Source organism: Amblyraja radiata, chromosome 34 (genome assembly GCF_010909765.2).
Source record: "Amblyraja radiata isolate CabotCenter1 chromosome 34, sAmbRad1.1.pri, whole genome shotgun sequence".
NCBI lineage: Eukaryota > Metazoa > Chordata > Chondrichthyes > Rajiformes > Rajidae > Amblyraja > Amblyraja radiata.
This window is the reverse complement of record NC_045989.1, coordinates 15,109,475-15,122,930: the sequence shown is the minus strand read 5'-3', so window position 1 is coordinate 15,122,930 and position 13,456 is coordinate 15,109,475.

Sequence of the window (13,456 nt, the reverse complement as noted above, 5' to 3'; positions counted from 1 at the left end):
TGGGGATATAATTAAAAATAAAAGCCAAAAATGCTGATTATCATCAAAATCAAAGAAAAGAAACACTTAATACTTCAGGTAAATGACTGTTCATCAGAGCTGGAAGAATGAGATGTCAAATTATATGGTGCAGAGAAAGGTGGAGAAGGGGATCCACAATGCTCTGACAGGATTCCTTAATCGACACAGCTAAAACGGTAGCAGTTATCAGATCAATGCCGCAATACTGTTTATTGAGTTTGCTGTGTGTAAGTTGGCTGTCCTTCAAGAATCTTCACTGGTATGAAAGCACATTAGCAATTCCAATGCACAATGAAGTGGATATCTGTAAAATGTTCCTTAAGACCCAAATTTCAAACCGTAATTCCCCATGTTGCTCAGTTATTATATTTTTCTTCTTGCACTGCACTTTGGAAAATGTTGCTACATTAATGCTGACTTGTTATGAGATGATTTACCATCACACCACACTTTGCACTTACTTACTAAAACCATTGGGAGGAGCTCCAAAGAAAGAATTGAACAAAAGTAAGTTCAGATTTTCTAAAATGAATTATACATTACATAGCATTCCAAATAGTCCAGTTTTTCATCTAGATCAAATGTTTTACGCCATTTTGATACATTTATTTAACAAGATTCAAATTATCATACAATCTAAATCAAAACTGTACTTCAATTCAAGATCCTAGAAGTAAAAGAATGACTGTAAAATCAGACTGAATGAACAGTACATCTTTCCATACAAACCAGCAGATTTGGTGGAATGCTGAAGTATACAATATTGTACGTAGGCCACAGGCATTCCTTTTAACAAGATATAGATTCCTTAGTTCTCAGAGTAGATCTATCATGAACAGTTTGTAATATCTTTTTTTTATTAAAGGTAATCAATTACAATGCTTCAAACAACTTTATATCAAATTAATTCAATTTGCATTAAGTAAAACACTAATAATACTTATCTACTATTTTTTTTTAGAAATAATAATAGAAAAAGAATAGAACAGTTATAAATCATTAAGAGAGTGATTAAATAATAATTTGATTATATATAAGAAAGAAAAGAGAAACGAAAAAAAAAAGAAAAAAAAAAAAATGAAAAACCACAATATGTATTGTTAATAACACTACTACAAGTGATAGTATCAATAAAGACATATATGTTAATTCCAATATAAAAATGAATTATTCTCACCAAATCCCGCAGGGTGCACGCCGAGCTGTGTTGCCAAGAACAGCTACTTCTCTAAATACTGTATATATGGAGACCATATCTGTTCAAAAGAATTATACTTGTCCAATAGGACAAATCTAATTCTTTCCAGATGTAACGTCTCCATCATCTCTGCTGCCCACATTTTGGTTGTGGGGGATAATGTTCCCTTCCAAAATTTCAATATGATTTTTTTCCCAATTATCAAACAGTAATCAAAGAAATTTCTTTGATTTACTGTAAGTGGTAGATGTAAATCCGGAATTCCAAATATTATTAGCTTTGGGTTAGGGTCCAATTTAACTTTGATGACTTCAGAAATAACTTTTAAAATTTCTGTCCAGTAATAATTCAATTTAGGACATGTAACGAAACTATGTATTAAATTTGCCTCTGCTTTCTTGCACTTATCACAAATAGCGGAGAGATTCGGAAAAATACTATTTAATTTAGTTTTCGAATAATGTAACCTATATAATACTTTAAATTATATCAATATATGTCTGGCGTTTAATGAACACCGGTGTATTCGTTGTAGACTTTCTTCCCAGTTTTCTTTTGTTATAGCCAATCCCATTTCATTTTCCCATGCTTGACGATATATTTCCGTTATTGGATTCTCCTTATCCAAAATGATGTTATATATATAGGCTATTAATTTTTCTGTATTTGGATATAAATTAAACAGTTCGTCTAACAGTCCTGCTTCTTTATTTTTATAATCTGGTGTATTGGATTTAATATAATCTCTAATTTGTAAATACCTAAACAAATGTTGTGGAGACAATCCATAAATATCTTGTAACTACTGGAATAAAAGAAATTTTCCTTTTCTATAAAGGTGTTCTATCCTTGTAATTCCTAAATCATCCCATTGTTTAAACCCCCCATCTAATATAGCAGGTTTAAACAATGGGTTATTCATAATTGGTAATCTAAATGAGAGATTATCCAAATGTAGAGTCTTAACTATTTGTTTCCAAATACGTCTATTATTATATATTATTAGGTTGTCTTTATAATTTTTTTTTTGTACTTCCGTTGGTGCAAAAATTATCGAACCTACATTGAAAGGTAGACAGTCTTCCTTTTCTATATTTAACCATGTCGGTTCATGATCCATATTTACCCACCAGAAATTCATATTCTTAATCTGAACAGCCCAAAAATAATATAAAAAGTTTGGAAGTGCTAATCCTCCATTTATCTTAGCTTTGCATAGATGTTTTTTATTTATTCTGTGATTTTTATAATCCCAAATAAAACTATTAACAATATTATCAATTTAAAAAAAAAAAGTTTTCGGAAGAAAAAAAGGAATAGCCTGAAACAAATATAACAACTGTGGTAGAAATACCATCTTTATGGCACTTATTCTACCAATCATGGATATAGGAAGTGTTTTCCAATATAAAATATTTTTTCTAAGTTTATCTAATAGTTGAGGATAGTTGGATTTTATTAATGAGTTATGAGTTTTAGTTACGTTAATCCCTAAATATTTAAGTTTGTCTGTAACTACTTTTAATGGGTAATGTTGTAATGTATTTAGATTTATTCCTGTTATTGGCATAATCTCGCTTTTATCCCAATTAATCCTATACCCAGAAAATGCACCAAACTTAGTTATAATGTTTAGCAGGTTGGGAATACTAATTTCCGGTTTTGTAATATAAATCAAAACATCATCTGCATATAAAGAAATTTTATTAATTGTTGTATCAGTATTATAGCCATATATTTCAGGTTCAGATCTAATTTTTTCCGCCAATGGTTCTATCACCAATGCGAACAATAAGGGTGATAACGGACATCCCTGTCTGCATCCCCTAGAGAGTTTGAATTTGGCTGATAAAATTTGGTTAGTCAAAATTCTTGCAATAGGATTCGAGTATAAAATTCTTACCCATTTACAAAATCTATCCCCCAATTGAAACTTTTCCATTATATTAAATAAATACATCCATTCCACCTGATCAAACGCTTTTTCTGCATCTAATGACATAACCGCTAGTTCCGTATCTCGTATTCTTTTTGAATATATAATATTAAACAAGCGTCTGAGATTATGGGATGAATAACGTGTTGGGATAAAACCTGTTTGATCATAATGTATTAATTTAGAGATCACTAAACTTAATCTCCTAGATAAGACCTTAGTTAATATTTTTTGGTCTGTATTTAAAAGGGCAATCGCTCTATATGATCCAGGATCTTCCAAATCCTTATCTACTTTAGGGATGAGTGTAATTGTGGATTCATTTAGAGATTCTGGTAATTTTCCTTGGTCATATGCATATCTATACATTATTTGTAATCTTGGAGAAATCAGATCTTGAAATTTTTTATTAAATTCTGCACTCAGGCCATCCGGGCCCGCTGCTTTTCCGTTCTTTAGCGAACTAATTGATTCTATAATGTCTTTTACTGTTATTTCAGCATTTAACAATTCTCTACCTTCCTGATCTAAGCTATTGATTTGACATTCTTGTAAAAATATTTCCATACTATCTGTTTGTCCTGTTAGTTTTGACAAATAAAGATTTTTATAATATTGTAAAAATCTATCATTAATATCTTTTGGAGTAATCAGTATATTTCCATACTCAGATCTAATTCCGTGTATCATCTTCTCATCTTCTAATTTTCTAAGCTGTCGTGCTAGTAATTTTTGTTGTTTATCTCCAAATTCAAAATACACTTGTTTAGTTTGTTGAAAAAGTTTAATAACTTGATTAGAATATATTTTATTTAATCTATATTTTACTGATGCAATTTTATTACTTAACTCTTTGGAAGGCTGTTTTATATTTTCATTATCTAGACGTATTATCTCATTTTCTAAATTTTGTTCTATTTTTCGATTTTCTTTATTGAGATGTGCTTGTGCGGATATTATTGCGCCACGCATGAATGCCTTAAATGTGTCCCAAAATAGTGATGGGGAAATTTCAGGATTATCATTAGTTTCAAAAAATAATTTAATCTGATCCATCACATATTTACAACACATTGTCCTTTAATATCTGAGGGTTAAATCTCCAGGTAGTAGTTTTATTAGATATATCTTTTAATTTTATCTTAAATGTTAATGGCGCATGATCCGAGATGATAATATTATGATATTTTGCGTCATACGTAAAAGGAAGTAATTTAGAATCTATTAAAAAATAATCTATCCTCGAATAGGTTCCATGTACGGCGAGAAAAAAGAATATTCTCGTCCGGATGGATTATCTAACCTCCAGATGTCTTTAATATTAGATGTATTGATAAAAGCATTTATGAATTTACTTGATTTCGAGGCAGCTTTCCTTTTTGCAGATGATCTATCTAGATAGTTATCTAAAGTACAATTTAAATCACCTCCAATTATTAAATTGTGTTGAGTGGATATAGGAATATTATTAAATATTTTCTTAAAAAATAGTGGATTATCAAAATTAGGGGCATATATATTCATTAAAATTACCTTTTTTGAATATAATTCCCCTGTAATTATTACATATCTGCCTTCTTTATCCTCTATAATAGAACTTTGTATGAAAGGTATACCTTTGCGAATAATTATTGCAACTCCTCTAGATTTATGTATAAATGTAGAATGATACACTTTAGAAATCCATTTAGCTGTTAATCTATGTTGAACATCTTTTTTAAGATGAGTCTCTTGAAGGAAAATGACATCTGTCTTCAATCTGTTCAACTGAGCTAACACCTTTCCCCTTTTAATTGGTTCATTAATTCCTTTTACATTCCAACTGCAGAAGGTTACTCCATCACCCCCAGTCTTCACCTTTATATCATGCATTTTACTATTAGGGCGGCTTTTTTTGGAGTAGCCTTCTTGACTCCCCCAGCTCCCCGTTGCGCCCGGACATCAATCCAATGAGAATTTCTATCCACCTTAATCCGCATCTATGTCTTCTTAAACTAAATACACAATATCCTCCACATCTACATTCAAATAATATATAATATAAGATCAATAAAAAACGAAAACAATAAGAAATATCAATAATAAAAAAAAAGTAAAGGGTGTTAATAGGGTGCTCAGAAAAAAAAGAAACTACACTATCATGAACAGTTTGGCTTGCAAAGTTAATCTTACCTTCAAAGTAATTATGCAGTGGAATTAATATTAAGTTGAAACAAATGAATGACCTAGGTTTGATCCTGTTCAGATGCTGTTTGTGTGCAGTTTGCATTCTTCCTGTGACCATGTGTATTTCCTCCAAATGCTCCATTTTCTTCACGCATCGCAAAGATGAAGGTTGATAGGTTAATTAGCCACTGCAAATTGTCCTTATGCCCCTGTCCCACTTAGGACACCTGAATGGACACCTCTGGAGACTTTGCGCCCCACCCAAGGTTTCCGTGCGGTTCCCGGAGGTTGCAGGTGGTTGCCGGAGGTTGCAGGTAGTGGAAGCAGGTAGTGACAAAAACCTCCGGGAACTGCACGGAAACCTTGGGTGGGGCGCAACGTCTCCAGAGGTTTCCGTTCAGGTTTCCTAAGTGGGACAGGGGCAATAGGATGTGGATGAGTGGTAAGATCTGAGAACACGTTGAATAAAATGGGTTAGAGTGCGATTTATGTAAAAATGGTCCCTGATGGTCAGCATGGACTTTTAGTTTAGTTTAGCTTAGAGATACAGCGCAGAAACAGGCCCTTGGGCCCATTGAGTCAGCGAGGACCAGTAATCCATTCACACTATCAATATCCCACACACCCAAGGGACAATTTACAATTGTACCAAGCCAATTAGCCTACAAACCTGTACATCGTTAGAGTGTGGGAGAAACCGGAGAAAACTCATGCAGGTCATGGGGAGAACATACAAACTCCATACAGACAAGCACCCTTAGTAAGGATCGAACCCAGGTTTCTGGCGCTGTAAGGCAGCAACTCTACTGCTGTGCCACTGTGCCACCCACATGGTGGTTTAAAAGACCCTTTTTCATGCTGTACCTCTCTATCTCTCTATGACAGTAAAATACCTACTGTTAAATGCATTTAAAGTAATTGCAATTTTCAAAACACGTCATTGTATTTGCAAAAATACAACTTCTAATGTGCATTTGCAGTATTGTATATTCAAATTATTACTTTGGAGATGGTTCTGCAGAGTTTATTTTCCATTAATCTTGACTGAAGGGTGGGACAGCCACAAAATCCCAAAGCATGCATTAACTTTGTTTCTTTTGCCATTAATAACTGATAGCCACCACTGGATGTTGAGATTTTAGTCTCATTATCATTAAAACAGATGTGTTGTGTCCCTCTGTGCCTTTTGTTGAACGTGCCAAAGTCAGATAAGAAAAAAAGTAATACAATTCTGCTGAGTTTATTGACGTTAGATTTCTGTTATTTGTTTCAATGCCACAGGCTCAGGATGGAAAAATTGACTCATCTTCCCTGTTCCAATTGTTTTTTCACTGCTGCACAGCAGCACTCAGCTTCTAGAGGAGTGCAAAGAAGAAAAATGGTTGTCTAAATGGAATTTCTTGACAAGATATTGTCCAGAATCTTTGATCGGCCATGGCCAGAATCTCTCTGAGATTCTCAGGCTGATGTTTAGATGGTCTGACCCAAGGTGGCCCTGTGTCCATAAATAGATCATTGGATGTCAAATGTGGCTTTGGCATGTGGCCATTGCTGGCTAAACAACCTGGTGGTACAGTGCTCTGTACAATTCGGTGGCAGAGTGGTTGCCTTACACACTCACCAAAGTCAGCGCGTCCAGGTGGCAAAAAGGGTGCTTTGGAAATGTAGGTACTTTGTAGTGGGCATGATATCTAATCTGATACCTAAAACATAGCTGCCCCACTATCCCACCCAAGTAACAGATTGGACTTAGAACTTGTATCCGATTGTAATAGCCCGGCATATCAGCTTTATATAAATCTGTATAATTTTTATCTCTGGGTTGCATATTGATAAACTTGAAGTGCAATAGATGGACTAATTCTCCTCGGCTTGTTGCCAAGTAACCACTGTGGCTCCTGGGTTGCTGCTGGAACTTCTGATGCAGTTGCTTTTCTCCATCTGATTAAAGAATTCAAGAGTTAAGAGTCAAATCAAGAATGTTTAACTGTTATATGCACCGACAATCGAACAATTAAATTCTTACTGCAGCATCTTAAAAAGTCCCGTAAATGCAGCACACACAGATAATACATAATGTTTTAAAAAATACGATGCATTCCTGGTTGACCACAAGAATTTCCCTCAAATTCAAACTTTGTCTTTAATTTCTCAACTACCAGCCTTGACAATTGGTGGGAATTTTCGATCTAAGATGTAAACCCGTCATTTGTAAGGTTTGAGTTGAAACATTGTAGAAAGCTCAGGACGATAACATAAGGGAGAGTTGTGCCATAGACTGAGCTGTTCTGAGAATAGTTACATAAATTGAGCCACTGGAGCCAAGGACTGAGAACAGTGTTAAGTCCAGATCTGATCCACTTGGCAAGTTTCACAGCAATGGTTCCATTTGCCACATTGCCATTTTCATTAAATTTAATATGGCTAAGCAATTGAGGAGACTTAAACTTTAAGAGCTTCAAAAAAAATTGTTTTGACCGAGTTTCTCTCATGTTTTTAAACAATCTCAAATGAATCCTCGAGGTTCTGTCAGCACTCTATATTTAAACCCCCAAAATGGAAAAGACCGCCAATATAACTAGGTGGGTGGAAATTATTTTGAGTGCCTCACCTCAAAGGACATTTAGGGCTCTGTCAAAATAATTCAGGCAAGGGGTATGATATTTTCTGCAGAAAGTGGAGGGGAGAAGGGAATGGCTAGCCCAGTTGTGTTTTCAATCAGAATTATTGCATGGTGTTCCCTGCACAAAAGGCAGCTTTCTTAACTAGACTAGCAGTTTCTTAAGTAGACTAGCAGCCACCACGGAAGGTTATGGAGACTTCAGAAAGGTGCAGCAGAGGTTCACCAGAATGTTGCCTGGATTCGGTTTGTTTTCTCTGGAATGTCAAAGGCTGAAGGGTGTTGCCTGGGTTGGAGAGTATCAGCTAACTTGTATAGTTTTCTCGTGAGCACTGGAGGCGGAGGCGTAATCTGATAGAAATATATAAAGTTATGAGAGGCATAAATAAAGTAAATGGTCAGAGTCTTTCTCTTAGGATATAAATGTCAAATACAAGAGGGGATAGATTTAAGGTGAGAGCATGACATTTTAAAACAGATTTGCAAGACTTTTTTTTTACACAGAGAGTGATGGGAGCCTGGAATGCACAGACAGGGGAAGTGGTGGAAATAGATATGATAACATTGTTGAAGAGCCATTTAGATAGGCACATAAACAGAGGAATATAAACTATGTGCAGCTACATGGGGTTAGTTTAGATTGGCATTCTGAGCAGCACAGAAGTGGTGGGCTTCTTCTTCTTGCGTATGGCGTGCACAGCCTAAAGTTGTAGGACAACTTGTTCTATTTGATCTTATTTGATTGTGCACACCGGGTTCATTGCATTCGTCGAAACAGGGCGGACCACGTGAAGGTTGCAATCTTCCACCTGGTGGGCTGAAAAGTCTGTTCCCATGCTGTACTGTTCCATGTTCTATATTCTGTGCTGGGGCTGCTTCCCCTTGGGAGTGTGGGTGAGATGGTAGGTTCAAATACAACATAGTCATTAAATCTATGATGAAATCTTCCATCAAAAAATTGTATTTATTATCCAATAATATAAAATAATCATCTGCAATGGATCAAAACTGGAAGATATTTTGAATAATCTGTAATTTGCAGTTAGCAAATTTGAAAAAAAATTGGTGGTCAAATCAAGGTGTCTGAACTGTTCACTCAGGAATGCCAATATTGTATGGTTGATCATAATGTCATGGGTGGAAATTTATTTGAGGACAAGTTTCTACAGTAGTTCCCAAGGGTAAGAAGCCAGAGCATAATCCGAAAGGTTAAAGTTAAAAGTGCTCTGAATCACGAAGGAAGATTGCCTCAAATAATAAAACAGCAGGAAAGCAATGCTCAATTGTAGTTTGCTGCGGAGGGGATGGGAATGAAGCCATATCTCTAACTCCTGGTAAATCTTTGATGGAGGTTGTGGAACACAAGAAAACTTTCAAAGGAAAATAAAATCAATGTGCAAATAAGGTATTTTTAGGAAATGGCTGGAACCAAGTGGTACTTTTGCTTCATAAGCTCGCTACCTAAAAAGAAGACAGAAGTTGTTTGTTACAGTCCGGATGGGCAATGATCTGAGCCTGGGGACAAAGCCAACTGGGAAATAAACCCAGCTGATATTATGGAAGAAATAAATCAAGATAATACTTGTGGAGTCATGGAGGGATGCAGCACAGATATGTCCACTAGCCCAATGCCACTATGCCAACTGACAAGTGCCTACGTGTATTTATACTAATCAAATGTTTCAACAATTCTCCCCACATTCCTTTCAACCCCTCTAGATTCTACCACTTATATAACCACCAGGGAAATTTCCAGTATCCATTTAACCAACCAATCTGCACATCCTTGTGATATGGGAGGAAACGGGAGCATTTGGAGGAAACATGTACAGTTGCAGGGAGAATATACAAACCCCATACTGACAGCAATGGAGGTCAGGATCACGCACAGGAGACGCAAGACAATGGATCTACAAATGTATCATTTTGGTACTCAAAAGTAGGATGGAGAGAGGGATTTGGTGTGTAAAGTGATAGTGCCACAGAAACCTTTGATTGGGTCCCTTTGATAGCAACTTACTCAGTCTAATTACAAGGAGACAAAGCATTAAAGGCCTGTCCCACTTTCACGACCTAATTCACGACCTTTTTTACTCGTAGACATTTTTCATCATGCTAGAAAAACGCCCTGACCTACTTGATGCCACGAGTACCTACGACTAGCATCACGACCTCCTACGACCTACCTACGACCTCGTGATGACCATGCTGCGAGTATGAGTCAAGGGCAAACTCGGCAGAGGTCGTGAATTAGGTCGTGAAAGTGGGACAGGCCCTTTAATGTTCTGCTCAAAACCACTGGCAGTAGTTCAATGGTAAATCTTGATACCGAGGAGGTAAGCTCAAGACTAGTGCAGGGAAAGCTTTTAGAAACATCTACCCAAGACAGGATTTGTTAAGAGCTTATGTTTAACCAATTTATAGAAATTTTTCCATGAGGTAAAAGATATAGTTGATGAAATAATGCAGTTGATGTGGCTGCAGTTAAATTTAACATCATGGGCCAAAGGCCCTGTTCTTGTGTTGTACTGTTCTATGTTATCTAATGTAATGTATCAGAAGGCTCTGGATAGGTTAGGATATCAGTAATGTTGCAGCACATGACATAAAAGGATATTGATAGCATGGATACAATGTTGGCTTAGTAACACACACATTATCATGGTGAATGAGCTTTATCAGAGGAAGCACAGTAGAAAAGCAGGAAAGTCATACAGAACCCTTATTTAAAAAAACTGGTCCTGCTTCAAGCCATGTCTCAATTCACATTGCCTCGGAGGATCGGTGTGAAGACATTAGAGAGGGCCAAGAAAAGAGGATGGTTGCTGGAATGAGTGGCAACAGTTAGAAGAAGATATTGGAGAAGGAAATGCAGAATACCCTGTCTCCAGATGTGATGGAGGCAAGTTGTTTTGACAGGGAATTCAAAGAATATGTATTGAAGGAATTCTTTCAGGGCTAAGGACAAAGGACAAAAGTATGGGGTTGTTTTGTAGAGAACTAGTATAGACATGCTGGGCCTCCTTCCCTATAATTGTTCTTGGAAATCAACAACAGTGAGAGTACAAGGGAGCAAAAAACAAACAACAACAATGATGAAGGGAAAAGGTGAATTTCAAGAGCAGCATTCTCAGGAGAGAAGACAAATCGAACAGCAACGATTAAAAGGTAAAGACTGAGGTTGCTGGAAATGCAAACAATGGCAAAAAAAAAAACAGTACTGCTTGGCTCACCTGTCGGCAGGTACCAGGTGAAATTACAAGATGAACATTTAGATGTGCAAAAACATTTAACCACCGCATAGGTATTTTTAGGTATCCATTCCTTTGGTAAATGGACTGTGGTAATCATTTATGTGAGAGTGTGTATGTAGGTGAGAGAGAGGGAGAGTGTGTGTGTGTGCATGCGTGTGTGTATGCAACCCCTTTAAATGCATCTTTTGTAAAACGTTGAGGGTGTATATTGATGTATACTGTGTATACTGATGCAAATGTTACTCATTTGCAACAAAGATCATTGTGGTCTATTAGAATAAAACATTGCTCTGTTAGAGTTTAATCATAATGTTTGAGATATAGATTGTATTTCAGTGCAGGTTCTTTAGAAGCAGAGAAGCTAATATTTCAGGGAATGCATTTTCTTTTTCAATTTTTATTTTGTCCCTTTCTCTCTTCTGAGGATTAGTTCCATAAACAACCAATGTCTTTAACAAGAGGATGATCTTCATATGCTCATCAGATGACAAGTGCTGACATTCCACCTGAAGAAGGGTCTCAACATAAAATGACACCGATCCCTTTTTTCCAGAGATGCTGTCTGACCCGCTGAGTTACTCCAGCTTTTTGTGTCTATTCCTGAATACACACTTCTGATTTGGAAAATGACCAAATCACTTGGTGCCCTGTTGCAACCACCTGACAAAGCTGCCAAGATTGAGATGAAGATTGACCTAATCCAAAAAATAATGAGGAGCATCACCTTCAGTGTTATGGACATCAATGTTGAGCCCGCCTACTCTATAGCTGAGGGTCATTGAAGCAATAGGAGAACTTGACCTGTTGACATCACTTTGAATACCGGCATAGTTGTTTGTCACTGGAAGCCTCAAGTATGCCCGACATCTTGGCTGGACACAGTCCGCACATAACCCCAGTATCCTTTCTCCACAATGCAGCAACTCCTCATGAGGACCAGTAATTGAAGAAAATAAAATAATCTCCATTAACCAAGGCCTCAAATATACCCATTACCATTGCTCTGTCATGTAAGATTTCTGAACCCACACACTTAATCTTCAGAAAGGGACTTCAATCATGATGAAATGTGTAGGAAGGAACTGCAGATGCTGGTTTAAACCGAAGATATACTCAAAAAGCTGGAGTAACTCAGCGGGTCAGGCAGCATCTCTGGAGAAAAGGAGTAGGTGATGTTTTGGGTCGAGAAGAAGGGGCTTGACCCGAAACATCACCAATTCCTTTTCTCCAGAGATGCTGCCCGACCTGCTGAGTTTCTCCAGCTTTTTGAGTATATCTTCGGTTTAAACCAGCATCTGCAGTTCCTTCCTACACATTTCATCATGATTGAAGTCCCTTTCTGAAGATTAAGTGTGTGAAGCTTGGAAAACCAAATGCAGTTTTCCAGGAAGTCCAAATTAAGCATCAATTAACTGACACATTGCCAAAAGTTCCCAATTTTTATTTTCCACATCATTCATAAAAATCATATCTGCGCAAACCATGCAAGAAGCAGGTAGTGATGCAGAAATAGAAAACAAAAAAACTCTGGAAAAAAATCTTGGAACTTACTTGCACAGATATCTTGGATGAAATGATAAAACAAAACTCCTCCCAAAGAGTTTGGGATGGCTGAGGATAAATCATAGAAAATGCCAAAACATTCTTGAAATTATTTTTTAACATTTGTGAACGACATTCTTTTAATAGTTTGGACTCTGCAGTCAATGATTAGTTAAATGCTACCCACCCTGAACTGGAGAAAAGATATTTCCACAAGAATTCTGCCATCTTTGGGACATGGAATATTCCCTTTCCGGAAACCTGCTGATGTAAAGCTTTCTGTTCAACATGATACCTGCCCGACTCGCCTCCGCATTCCAGCAATTTCTCTCAAATTGCAGGGTAATTGCAGTGGCACATAGCTTACATACTTCCTATATTGTCGATGCCAAACAATGGAGAAAGGCGGGGCAAGGTTACAGGCGATCACCAGATAAGCAGCAACTTTTTCCACAACATCAATCACCTGGTATTGTCGCCAATGATCCATGTGTGAACTGATAAATGTACAGTTTAAGAAAGAACTGCAGATACTGGAAAAATCAAAGGTAGACAAAAAATGCTAGAGAAACTCAGCGGGTGACTGATCTTTCTTCTAAAACTAATATATTGGGGTGGGAGATTGCAACCTTTAAGTGGTCCGCCCTGTTTCAACAAATGCAATCAATCTGGCGTGCACAATCAAATAAGATCAAATACAACAAGTTGATCTACAACAC